Source organism: Emydura macquarii, unplaced genomic scaffold (genome assembly GCF_026122565.2).
Source record: "Emydura macquarii macquarii isolate MOO-44397 ecotype Brisbane River unplaced genomic scaffold, CSIRO-AGI_Emac_v2 contig_320, whole genome shotgun sequence".
In the NCBI taxonomy this organism is placed as follows: Eukaryota; Metazoa; Chordata; order Testudines; family Chelidae; genus Emydura; species Emydura macquarii.
Genome location: NW_027130457.1, coordinates 3,626,201 through 3,638,880, shown reverse-complemented (window position 1 = coordinate 3,638,880; position 12,680 = coordinate 3,626,201). Strand labels below are relative to the sequence as shown.

Genomic DNA, 12,680 nt, shown 5'->3' with positions numbered 1-12,680 from the left:
ATCCTGTTGTTTAGATGTTATCTGAGGATGGGAAGGCTTTGTAATACCGGGAGAACTACAGTACATTAAAATATCTTCTCCAGACATCATGATATCATAAAAAATGTATTGGCTATATGAACCATCCCTACTGCTCTTCCATATTTGCACATTTAGTTCATTTAAAACAAAACATATTCTAAAAGGAAAAAATGTATTAAACTGCAAACTGGAACTTAAATATTCGAAGTAGAGAAATAAATATAAATATTTAATAAAATAATAACTAAAATGTAGACAACATTCTATTTGCCTAAAGGCAAGGAACGGAAAACAAATGATGGTTAATTATAATGTGTGAGGACCAAGGCTATCATTTTTGAACTTGGTGCCTAAAATTAGACTCTTAAATCGGAAGGCTGATTTTTAAAGATGCTGAGTGCCAAGTAGCTCCCATTGAATCCAATGGGATTTGCAAGTGCTCAGGACTTCTGAATATCTGGCCATTTTTTTAAATGCTGGAATATTGATTTGGGAGCACTCAAGTTTAAGAGAAAAATACATGACAACGGAGCCACAAAAAGGCAACAGTTTACTACAAATGAGGTATCACTCATCAGACTTTAAATATACACATTGAGAAAGTGATATGTACTACTCTCTCTGCAGCTAAGGAAATTAATTATAGCAATAATTAATCTGCTGTGGACCAGTGCTTTTTTTTTTTTTTTGGGTGTTAATTATAGGGGAGGTTACATAGAAGCACAAAGTAAATATTTAATTTTCATATAACTGTCTTCTATTATATATCTGGTCCTTAATTAGGGTGTACATAACTTGTTCAGTTTTGCAGCTTGTCATGTCTTTTGTTTTAGAACTGCAACAACCCACATGCTAAAGTTCTTTTGATAGTGGAGAATAGTTACCATTTATATGACATAGGAGAATAGCATATTAGATGTTGGTTATGCTGTTAGTTGTGAATTTTTGGAGCTACTACTTAGTGTGGCCACTAGGGGGCATACACTAGGGGAGGTAAGCATTTTTATAAACAGGAAATAAAAACAGTTTTGAATTTGCCTCACCCAGGGGTGTTGGGTCTCTATAATCTCCACATGGTGTCAGAACAGTATCAAATAAATACCCAACAGATCACAGAATATCTCTCAGCTCCATGGAACAGATGGATGTTATTTCCAGAACAGTCACACTAGCTGAATGGTGTGCAGGCATGGTAGTAGTCTCAAAACCAAATGGCAAGGTTCAGGTCTGTGTATCTTACCAAGTTCAATTGTAGAGACTGGCATGAACTCCTATACATTGAGCACAACCTTGGACAACTTAATAAAGAAAAAGTCTTCTCAAAACTGGAGCCCTGTCTGGGTTCTGACAGACACCACTTGCTACAGAATCTGGATTACCAATGACCATCATCATTTTGTAAGGCTTTGTTTCAATCAACTGCCATTTGGCATATCATCTGCTCCTGAATACTTCTAGAGGAAAATGTCACAATTCCTGAAGGTTTTGGAAGGGGTTCCCCTTCCACTTACCAATGGATCAACTCAAACAACAATATGATCGGTGTCTCTGAAATTCTGGAAAGACTGGAGAAAGCAGACCTAACCATTAACGACAAGTATGAATTCTCAAAAGACAGAATCAAGTTTTTAGGCCATTGATGGAGCAGGAGTCAGACCAGATCCAGAGAAAGTGAAAGCAATTACCCAAATGACATGGCCCTCTATGGTGATGCACCTGTGAAAATTCCTACCTCACCTGGTGGAGAAGTAAAAGCTAGTATGACATTTCCTGAGCCCACATAATTCCTGGTACTGGGGAACTAAACAGAGACAGGCATTCAGAGAAATAAAACACCTGAGCACTCACTCCACCACTTTTGACTATATCAGCCAAATGAACTCACCACAGTTTCAGCTGATGCTGCATCCTCTGGGGTGGAGTCAGTTCTCCTTCAGGATCAGTCTCTTTCACTGTGGCATCCAGGACTGTGTGCCTCACAAGCACTATACAGGGCAGGGCAGGGCAGAGCAGTACTGTGCACAAGTAGAAATGGAAACACTATCTACTACATGGGTTGTAACTATTTCAGAAACTTTCTAGAGGGCATAAAATTTAATGTGGAAACTCACTACAAGGCACTTGTCACTCATTTAAATTAAAAGGAAAACAAAGGATACAACATTTTTAAGTGAAATATGAATTCTCAATTCTTGAATACCTGGTGAGAGGCTTGCCACAGCTGATCCACTTTCCGGAGTGCCAATACCAAGCACACCAAAGCAAGAGTGTAAATAGGAGGAGCTGTTTATAGAAGATTTTGTAGATACAGTAATTACTAATTACCAGTCACAGAAAAATACCTACAAGAAGTGAAAAGCAGCAAGAGGCAGATGATTTACTGAATCAAGTTGTAATTCACTGCAAAGAAGGCTGGACAAAACAGACAGATTCAGAAATCTCTATGAAACCATGTAGCGGGGTTTCTGGGTATCTTACCAGATAGGCAGAAAGTCAGGAATGATCTGTTCTATTGAGATAATACAACCTATCTTTTGATTATTTCAAAGATTCATTGAAGTTCCCAGGGTTTCATAACATCACATCAACTGTATTTGTGGAGAGGATAAAACCCATCTTCCTCTGCTATGAATTCCACAGTGAATAATCTCTGACAGTGGTCCTCAATTTTTTTGAGGCCTTTAAGTTGTTTGCAGATACCTATGGTTTCATTCATGTCACATCCAGTCCCTAGTTCCTGCACAGTAATGGTGAAACAGAATGTGCAATAAAGATAATAAAGCAACTTCTTTCTAATCAACACATCCTCTTCTTGCCCTGTTGGCATACTGGTCAACACTTCTAACAAATTGACTCAGCCCTGTGGAACTATTGATGAGAAGGAAGTTGAGGTCCACTACTCCAACCCTCCCTTACCAATTAGATTCTTGTTGGCCTCATTTCCTTAGACTACAGAAAAAGGAAGATCAAAATAAAACCCATCAGAGGAGGGACTTTGATACCCTGCCAGAGTCAAATCCTTGAAAGTACTGAATTCAGGAGGAGATCAAGTTTAGGTGAAAGATTCTCAAGAAAAGACAACAGTGCAGGGATGTGCCAGAACCGCCGTATCCTACCTTGTATGTGTCAGCAGGAATCACCTTTCAGAGTCAGTATCATCTTGTTGTGCCATCAGGAGGACCTCTCATATACCATGACCTGTTACCTTGAGACTGACACAAGGCTGAAGGTTCAGGCACTCTACCCTGTCCTTTATAGGGGCTGTTTATTTTTGTTTTGTATTCATATTTCATGACCGTTGTATGTTGTTCTTTATTGAAAAGCTTAGATACAGGTTTCATCACCCTTTCCTTTTCAGAAAGGGAGATGTGATATTAGTTTTGAGTGTTAGAGCGGTTACAAGGGAGCTTTATAGTAAGGCTGTAAGAGTCTCTTAACGAGTCTTGTATTCACCTGACCATGGTATCCTGGGTCTCTGAAATATGCCTTTTGGTAGGGAAAGTTATGATGTTTATTGTACCTAGGTTAGGTTGTATTACAAAGGTTACTGCAACAGGATGATATTGCTAACCACTCCATTTCTTTATGCTGCCATTTGAAAGTACCATTCTTTTGCTTCTCTGTAAAACCATGTTATTACATTTCAGAAGCAGAAGCAATGGCTGTTAAAAAGAGATAAATCCTCTCTCCTCCATAATCCCTGACATCTACAAATACTTTCCAGAAGCTCTATAAGACTACAATTCAGCAAGGTACTTAAGCAAATTCCTAACTTTAATCACTTTTGTAAGCAGGGTCTGAATGAGCTCTCCCCTGACATATGGTGATGAACTGGGGAGGAAGACCTCAAGAGCAGACTGTATTTGCATAGACACATCTATTCTGCCTACGTGACCAGCAGACAGACCTGCTTTGCCAAAGAGATCATTTCTGGCTGTTTTCTGCTAAAATTCATTTTACTATTGAATTCAGGGGTAATGAAATGTTCTCATCTTTGCAGAGAGTAAAGGGCAACAGAACTGTGCTTACTATGCCCTAATTGAGGGGGACACTTTAACTTTAAATCATTCACTAAGCAGGGGATGGGGTCAGGTGTTCCTACCTGGTGGTGTAACCTTTTTTCAGTGTGGATGCAGCTCCACTGGTCTCATGTCCTGGGAATCCACCAAAAATTTCCCACAATTCCATGGGCTGGCTTTCTTTGTCCTTTGGACAGTCAAGTTCGGTGGACAATAAAGTTTTCCCACACTGCACCACGAACAAAGAGCTAGAGTGGCCACTTTTGGGGTTGGCACTAGGAAGTCTGGGAAATTATTACTTGGATCCAGGCCTGGATAATACAGTATAGATGCTAGAGACCCACAATTCTTAACCTGGGGCTACAAAAGAGCATAGGTGCTCAAACCCTGAGTTCACAAACCCAGGGTCTGCTAACTCGAGTTCTACTAAAACTGGGCTTGCAGCATTTGGTCCTGCACCAAGCAAATCCATGAAAGTTTTTCCAGTCACTTGAATAGGAAGAGAATCAAGCCTTAGTGAATATATGGGATCTCTCACATTTTATTCTACCAATGTCGAGAAGTGCCCACATCTGAACGTGGATCCTGCTCCATCTTGACATTGAAACAACATTGAAATTCTAGAGTTGAACAATGCAGAGGTTTAAACAATAGGCTCATTCGAGAATTGCATCATGACGGCCTCTAAATTAAAGGTGCACATTATATTTCAAGGATCTAAAAAGAAAACATTGTATTGTATCTATTTGGAAATACAATTCTAAGTGATGATGGACCATGGTTAAAGAGACATCGTAAAGGAGTTTAGCCTACGCTGTGTGTTCAATAACACAATATCTTAAAATTAATCTGATGAAAATTTTCCTCTGGATACCATTTTAAACTGAGCATATCAGGCTTTTGTCACCACAAAATGAAAATGAATGTTTTCTCAAGAGGCAGGGAAAGAAAGATAAAAGTTAATAAAATTGTAATTACCGATCATGCTATATAAAAAGCTTGGATTGAAATACCTCAATATTTATGGGAGGGTTATAATCTGGATTTTAACTTTGCACTTTACACAAGACAAAAATGAAAAACTTGCAACTAAATAATACAGTAGTGGTCATGTAAGTTTGTGGCACTGTCAGCATTTGTTAGACTGAAACTTCTGTATTAGCATAAACACATGCAGCTCAAAGGCTTTTTATAGCATTTTTTTCAAATATAAATGTTTATTTCTGCTTTGTGCCGTTTATAATCTCTTTCCTTCTAGTAAACTATTTCCTTTATGGCTTTTAAATCCTTAGGTTCCAAGTTTTAAATCTCTGCTTGTGTACATTCTATTTCTTGATTGTCCTGTGTATGCTAAAATTAAGCAAACACAAAGCCATACAAATCCCCTCCAAAACTCTGTATTTTTTTAAAGTTATGCGGATTTCTATATTTCATAAAAAGGAGCTTTTACTGTATCCAGCCCTGAGTAGATATCCTTTTTCCCCCGGCAGTCTTTCAAATGTATTAAATATTTAGTTAAAATAATTAAGTTCCTTTGACATTTATATGGATTCTACATATCCCAATAAAAGCACATCAGGTGATCCAGGCATATAAATTGCAGCTTTTCAATGGAAAATAATTATTTATTAATACAAATACAAATGATATTGGCTTACACTGGATTGTGTTAGATCATGAATGGGAAATATTATTCCACATAGATCTATGCAATGCAAGCTGTGACACAAAATACCATCATCTTTTGTGACATAAGCTCTCAGAACAAATATATTTAATTAAAATAAATCCTTTCCTAATCTTCACATTTGCTTTCAGTTTTCACATACAGCACAAATATGTCTGATTACCAACAATACTTTTAGCGAATAAATGAAGTTTAAGTCTTTACCAAGGAGCAGAATTCTGAGAATAATCTGGCAAGAGCTTTTCTTGCAGTCTGTGATACCATTTTGGTTACAACTTCTGTGAAACTGTGCTGCTTTTTTTATTTTGCAATTAATCCTTTAACCGTCCTATACTGCATGGAATCTCATCAGTAACATGTTGATTTTATGGCTAAAAATGGCTCCATTGAAATAGTCATCAATTTTTTTTCCCCCTAACTGAAACAACAGTGTGTATCATAGTCTCATTACTTTACTGAATAGTCCTACTTTGATTAAATGTAGTAGTTCAGATGAAACTTCTCCTTTTTGGTCATTTGGCCTTAAGATCATTTATTTTTACAATTATTATTTTTATTGAAAAATGTTCTAAATAAATAACTTGCTTTCATTTTGAAATCTAATTGCATTACTACAAAAAAGAGAACATAAAAAAACAAAGGTAAAGAAAAGAAGAGGATCTGCATTATTGGTATTTGCTATTAATATCGCAAAGTATCACAATGGAAATGGAAGAGCGTATCAATTGTTACTGCCACCCCTTATGTTTTGAAAAATCTTCCTCTTCTCACATATGAATCTGATTCTCGAACTTACTTCAAATTGCTTCTCAAAACACAATTCTACCAATACCCCTTTTAAAAATGAACTTTCAGGACACAACTATGACCTCAAATACTTGATACAACCTCTTATTATATATGATCTAAATTCATGTTTAGCTTAATTCCACTGAGGTCTTAATTATAATTTAAACAGCATGTGCACTTCGAGCTGGACTTCTGCATGGTTCTGAATTTCATCCTGTGTGTACAGCGAGCCAGTGAATTTGCTGAAGAACAGATGAAGGGAGGATGTGGAATCCCAGCACTGGAGGTTGAACAAGTTAGACAAACATGTCTGGGTTCCTCTCTGAGCACAGGAGAATGGACTAAATGACTCTTTTTCAGCCCTACATTTCTATGAATCTATGAAATGTATTCCTTGTGTCACCAAGCAGCTGAATAGTCTGGTTATAATTCTCCAAAATTTTAAGTTGAAATTTGATATTAATCTGAATTTAAATTTCATTGAGAAAAAAGCTCACTACAAAGATTATAAGCGCGGTGAAAGCTTTTGGCCAAAACAAGTCTTTTATTTGGGGGGCAGGGGTAAAAAATGCAAATTCACCAACACCAAAATGTTTTGCAAATTTGTGTAAGGTGCACTAATTGTTCATTCAGAGAAGAAGAAAAAGCAAAAAGCAAACAAATTGTAACTTTTTGTTTCAACCGTTTTTAAATGAAACCTTTTGATTTTGTTGAAACAAGACATGCAGTCTGTAGGAGAGTAAAGAGTTAAAAGATGGAGAAGTAATCAGGCTACAGGGAATGGAGTCATAGGACAGGCAAAACCTTGTTTCTGTTACTTGGTGTGATTTTTAGCTAGAGTCTGTTCTCTCTCTTCTTTCCCTCCCTTCCTAGCCATTTGCACAAGGAATGAGACTAAAAAATAACTATTCTCCCTTCTACTCAAGGTCTTTGGTGGGAATCCAGCATTATCTTCTTTCCCTCCCTTGCATACAGTATATTTTAAAGAATGTTAGTAAGTTTCAAGGTAATGTGATTGCACCCTGTGCAATAATCCTGTAAACAACAAAAAGGGATGGGCATAATTGTATTCATTATGTAGTTATTAATATTCATTTTATAAGGGTCTATGGGGACTTGCTGGAAATGTATACAGTTACATAGTGTTATGGATAAAAGGATTGTAAAGAAACCCCCTCGTCGCTCACTCACGGCGTCGAGGTGGAATGAGCAGACAATAAAGGTTTCTGTCTCCCCAATCCACCCCCAGGACAACCTGTTTGATTATTTCTAACACAGTCTGACTGGAATTTTTTTTGACCATTTGATTTGCCAAGAATGTTTGGTTTTGGTCAGACCCAAAACATTTTTTTTATTTTTTGAAATTGCCAGCAAACCAAAAAAAGCAGTTATTTATTAATAAGAGCTGTAGTTGAAGACAAAAGAATACCGCTAACTCTGAGTTTATTTTCTCTTAATTATGAAGAATGTGCTGTATTTAACGGTGGTATGTGCACATTCTCAAGGTGAAAGATTAATTTCTGAGCCTGCACAATCTAGTGTAGTCATAGTTATGGAGAAGACAAAAAAAAAAAAAAACCTGTTCCACTTCATCTAAAATTAAAACCCAGAAGGAAATGAATGTGATGGATTCATTTTTTTCTGAATTTTTTTGCCTCTCTTTGTCGGAGCTCATTTTAAGAAGCAAAACCTCCCTCACTATAAGTTCAATTGTCATTAGAGTACTACTGTTTTTTCTTTTCAGTGCTTTCCTAATGCCTTGTGTCTTAGGAAAATGGGAATTCAGTTGTCATGAATTTATAGGTTCTCTGCTATCCTCCAGCTTTTATAGTCTCTTTGCAAATCACCCTTCGATTTTGCCAGGTTCTATGCTTAGCTTTTCACAAGGATAGGCAGGGCCGTGCGTTTATTTATGTCGCAAGGGATTGGAATTTGCAGTATTCCACAAAAAGGGGTTTGAAACTCAAAAGCTAGTTTTGTTCTAAATTCAAAACCCTTAATTTTTTATTTAATTATTAATTTAGGAAAATTAGTCAATCCCATCCTGACTTTGTTTAATAATGGAACATCCTAAATTGAGTTAGCAATCTCATAAGAACAGACTAATCTCTTACTTTTTTTCTCCTTACTTTTTAGAGCTGCATTTTCTATAAAGGATGCAGCACATCAATATTTCCTGAAGATATCTGCAGTATTATAATCATACAATGAGTTAGGGCAGGGGGCATTTGCTTCTAAACTAAGCTATAAATCACTGAACTAAAGAAAGCAACTCAATTATCTCAAGCTAGCTTTAGACATTTCTAATGCTCTTATCACTTTCATATCTATGTACTCTCTAATATCTATAACTCAAATTATCCACTGTTTCATACATGCAACTCACACTGTTGATAAATTTTAGCATTTATTTTAATCTGAGGGTCAAAGTGTCTTCAAAATAATTTAATGGTATTCAGACCCCTTTTTAAGTTAGATATTACTTTTATATAGATTTACATATAAGTAAAGTGATGTTCGGTGGGATTCAATGGTTTCAGTGGGCCTGGTCAAATAAGGTTTGGTTTTGTTCCCCATAGGAAATTAATTTATTTTGAACAAAAAACTGAAAACATACACTGAACATTTTTTGCTTTTCAAAATGGTTCTGTTTTCAGTGTTTTCCACTCCTCCTGTCTCTTTCCACAGAAAGGGGTGAAGCTGAAAGGGGGAAAAAGGGAAAAGAAGGTAGGGAGAAAAACCTGAAAAAATGCCAGTTCAACAAAACTATAATTTTTCCTCAAACCAAATGATCCTTGTCATGGATAAGTGTTTTGTTCAGCAAATCATTTTCCTTCAGAAAAATTTATTTCTGTGTTTTAAATCAGCCTGTTATGACATACATGGCAAGGTACCATTAAAAGCTAGGAATTTTGTGACCTAATCTTTTCCATATGTTTGAGAATTTGAAAGCGGAAGGCTGCTTGGATGAAAATGATCATGAAATGATAGAGTTCATGATTCTAAGGAATGGTAGGAGGGAAAACAGCACAAAAAAGACAATGGATTTCAAGTAGGCAGACGTTAGCTAACGTTAGCAGGGAGTTGGTTAGCATGATCCTATGGGAAGCAAGTCTAAAGGGAAAAACAGTTCAAGAGAGTTGGCAGTTTTTCAAGGAGACATTTTTAAGGACATAAGAGCAAACTATCCCACTGTGTAGGAAAGATAGGAAGTATGGCAAGAGACCACCCTGACTTAACCAGAAGATCTTCAAAGATCTGAAACTCAAAAGAGAGTCCTATAAAAAGTGGAAACTAGGTCAAATTACAAAGAATTAATATAAACATATAAAACAGGTATGTAGGGACAAAATTAGAAAGGCCAAGGCACAAAATGAGATTAAACTAGCTAGAGACATAAAGGGTAACTAGAAAACATTCTATAAATACATTAGAAGCAAGAGAAAGACCAAGGACAGAGTAGGCCCATTATTCAATGAAGGGGGAAAAACAATAAAAGAAAATGTGGAAATGGCAGAAGTGCTAAAGGACTTTTTTGTTTCAGCTTTCACCAAAAAGTTTAGTAGCAACTGGACATCTAACTTAATGAATGCCAGTGAAAATGAGGTAGGATCAGAGGCTGAAATAGAGAAAGAACAAGCTAAAAATTACTTAGACGAGTTAGATGCCTTCAGATCATCAGGGCCTGATGAAATACATCATAGAGTACTCAAGGAGCTGATTGAGGAGATAACTGAGAGATTAGCAATTATCCTTGAAAAGTCATGGAGATGGGAGAGATTCCAGAGGACAGGAAAAAACGCCAACCTATAAAAATACAGACATAAGGGCTAAGGACAACCCGGAGAATTACAGACCAGTCAGCTTAATTTCAGTACCCAGAAAGATAATGCAGCAAATAATTAAGAAATCAATTTTCAAACACCTAGAAGACAATAAGGTGATAAATAACAATCAGCATGGATTTTTGAAGAACAAATTATGTCAAATGAACCTATTAGCTTTCTCTGACAGGGTAACAAGCTTTGTGGATAAGGGAAACAACAGCTATGACTTTAATAAGGCTTTTGATACTGACTTGCATGATCTTCTCATAAACAACTAGAGAAATACAACCTAGATGGAGCTACCATAAGGCGGGTGGATAACTGGTTGAAAAACCATTCCAAAGATTAGTTATCAGTGGTTCACAGTGAAGCTGGAAGGGCATATGAAGTGGGGTCCCACAGGGATCAGTTCTGGGTCTGGTTCTGTTCATCAGTAATGTAGATAATAGCATAAAGAGTACACTTATGAAGTTTGCAGATGATACCAAGCTGGGAGATGTTGCAAGTGTTTTGAAGGATAGAATTAAAATCCAAAATGATCTGGGCAAACTGGAGGAATGATCTGAAGCAAATAGGATGAAATTAAATCAAGACAAATGCAAAGTACCCACTTAGGAAAGAACAATCAGTTGAACACATGCAAAATGGGGAATGACTTCCTAGGAAGAAATGCTGCGGAAAGGGATCTGGGGGTCATAGTGGATCACAAGCAAAATATGAGTCAACAGTTGCAAAAAAAGCAAACATCATTCCAGGATGTATTAGAAGGAGCGTTGTAAGCCAGACACGAGAAGTAATTCTTCCACTCTACTTGGCACTGATTAGGCCTCAACTGGAGGATTGTATCTAGTTATGAGCACCACATACTGGAAAAGATGTGAATGAACTGGAGAGAGTCCTGCCTTGAGTGCACAGGATTGGACTAGAAGACCTCTATGATTCTGTATTTTCCAATGATCTTCCTTTATTTTTTTATTCATGCATTTCATAATCAAATAACAACCAAAGAACTGGTTCATGTTTCAGTTTGCTCTCTCAAGTAGTAATATTTTATTGGTTTCGGATTACAAGGTTAAGTACAGATAATGGGTTAGGACTATAAAACTTTATTTATCATACGATACATCTACTGTATTTCCCCATGTATAAGACGCACCTTTTTTCGAAAAATTTGGGGTCTAAAAACTGGGTGCTTCTTATACAGTGGTACTTACTGGTGATGTACCGTAATACATTTATTTTCAAATTTCGGGCCCCAAAATTAAGGTGCGTCTTATACATGGGAGCATCTTATACATGGGGAAATACGGTAGTTTAAAAAAATGCTAACCTGGCTACACTGCCAATGTGTTCTCTTCCTCTGGAAATTATAGGTTAAGTCATGAGCTATCATGTGTTCCCATGCCGGGGACTAAGGGAGCAGAAGGATCTTCTTATGATTTTTGGCAGCTTATCCACATCACTGGACTATATGGGAGAGAAAGCAGCTTCCTCCAGACTACAGGAGAGCAGACACTTCATGTACAGGTTGAAGAAGTCCTGACTTCACCCAGCCCTGCCCTCCTACATTGAGTTGCCACCATGGAGGAAAAAAATCTGTTCCATCAAAAGGGCTGGTACAGATTACTCTCTCCCTCCCATCCCCCACCAAAGCAAAGGACACGCAAGAACCAAATTATGGCTCAGAGTCAAAGTCTAGGTCCTGCCCTATTACTGGCACAGTGTAGCCACTAATCACTGTTACTTGGGTTGAATAGTAGAGCTCACAATCCAGCCCTATGCAGATAGGAGCCAGAACCTTGGCAGCATCAGACCCCCGGCATAGACAAGTTTTTTCATTATCAGACAGTCTCAAGATTCTTTCACACCAGAGGAAAGAAGAAGAATGTGCTCTTTCCAGACAGAAAAGAATATTTCAAAAATCTGAGCAGTTAACTTTGTTGCTGAGCTTTCCTATCTATATATTATAATACAGTTCACTGTCTAGGGTAGGAAAATATCCCACTTTAGACAGAACACATCAATGTTATTAGCAGTTGCTAGAATTAACTGTCAGGTTGTCATAGGTGGAAATCAAATTAGATTTGACAATCAAGATTTCAACTGCAAAGTGATCTTTGGTAATTAATATAATTAACAACAAGAGAACAATGTACTAACATCACCAGCATATTGTTTGCTCAGATGAATCATTTTCACTTTGCTATTTAATTCATGTGACTTTTGCTTTAGTTACACTATAATTAGCATGTCATGTTCCCAATAGAGTAGATAGAGGAAAAAATTAGCTAAATTACTGCTTTTTTTAAAAAAAAGGACAAAAATGTAACTACCATT

At 37.0% G+C, this 12,680-nt stretch overlaps 1 protein-coding gene across 1 annotated transcript in view; it reads right to left on the bottom strand.

Annotated features, from left to right (window-relative positions):
- The window catches only part of CDH18 (cadherin 18), a 518,716-nt gene that overhangs the window by 474,428 nt on the left and 31,608 nt on the right, over positions 1-12,680 (bottom strand). Inside the window, exon 2 of the mRNA XM_067569768.1 lies at positions 1,907-2,036. The gene's annotated coding sequence lies outside the window, so the exon portion shown is untranslated. The remainder of the gene's footprint in view (positions 1-1,906; positions 2,037-12,680) is intronic.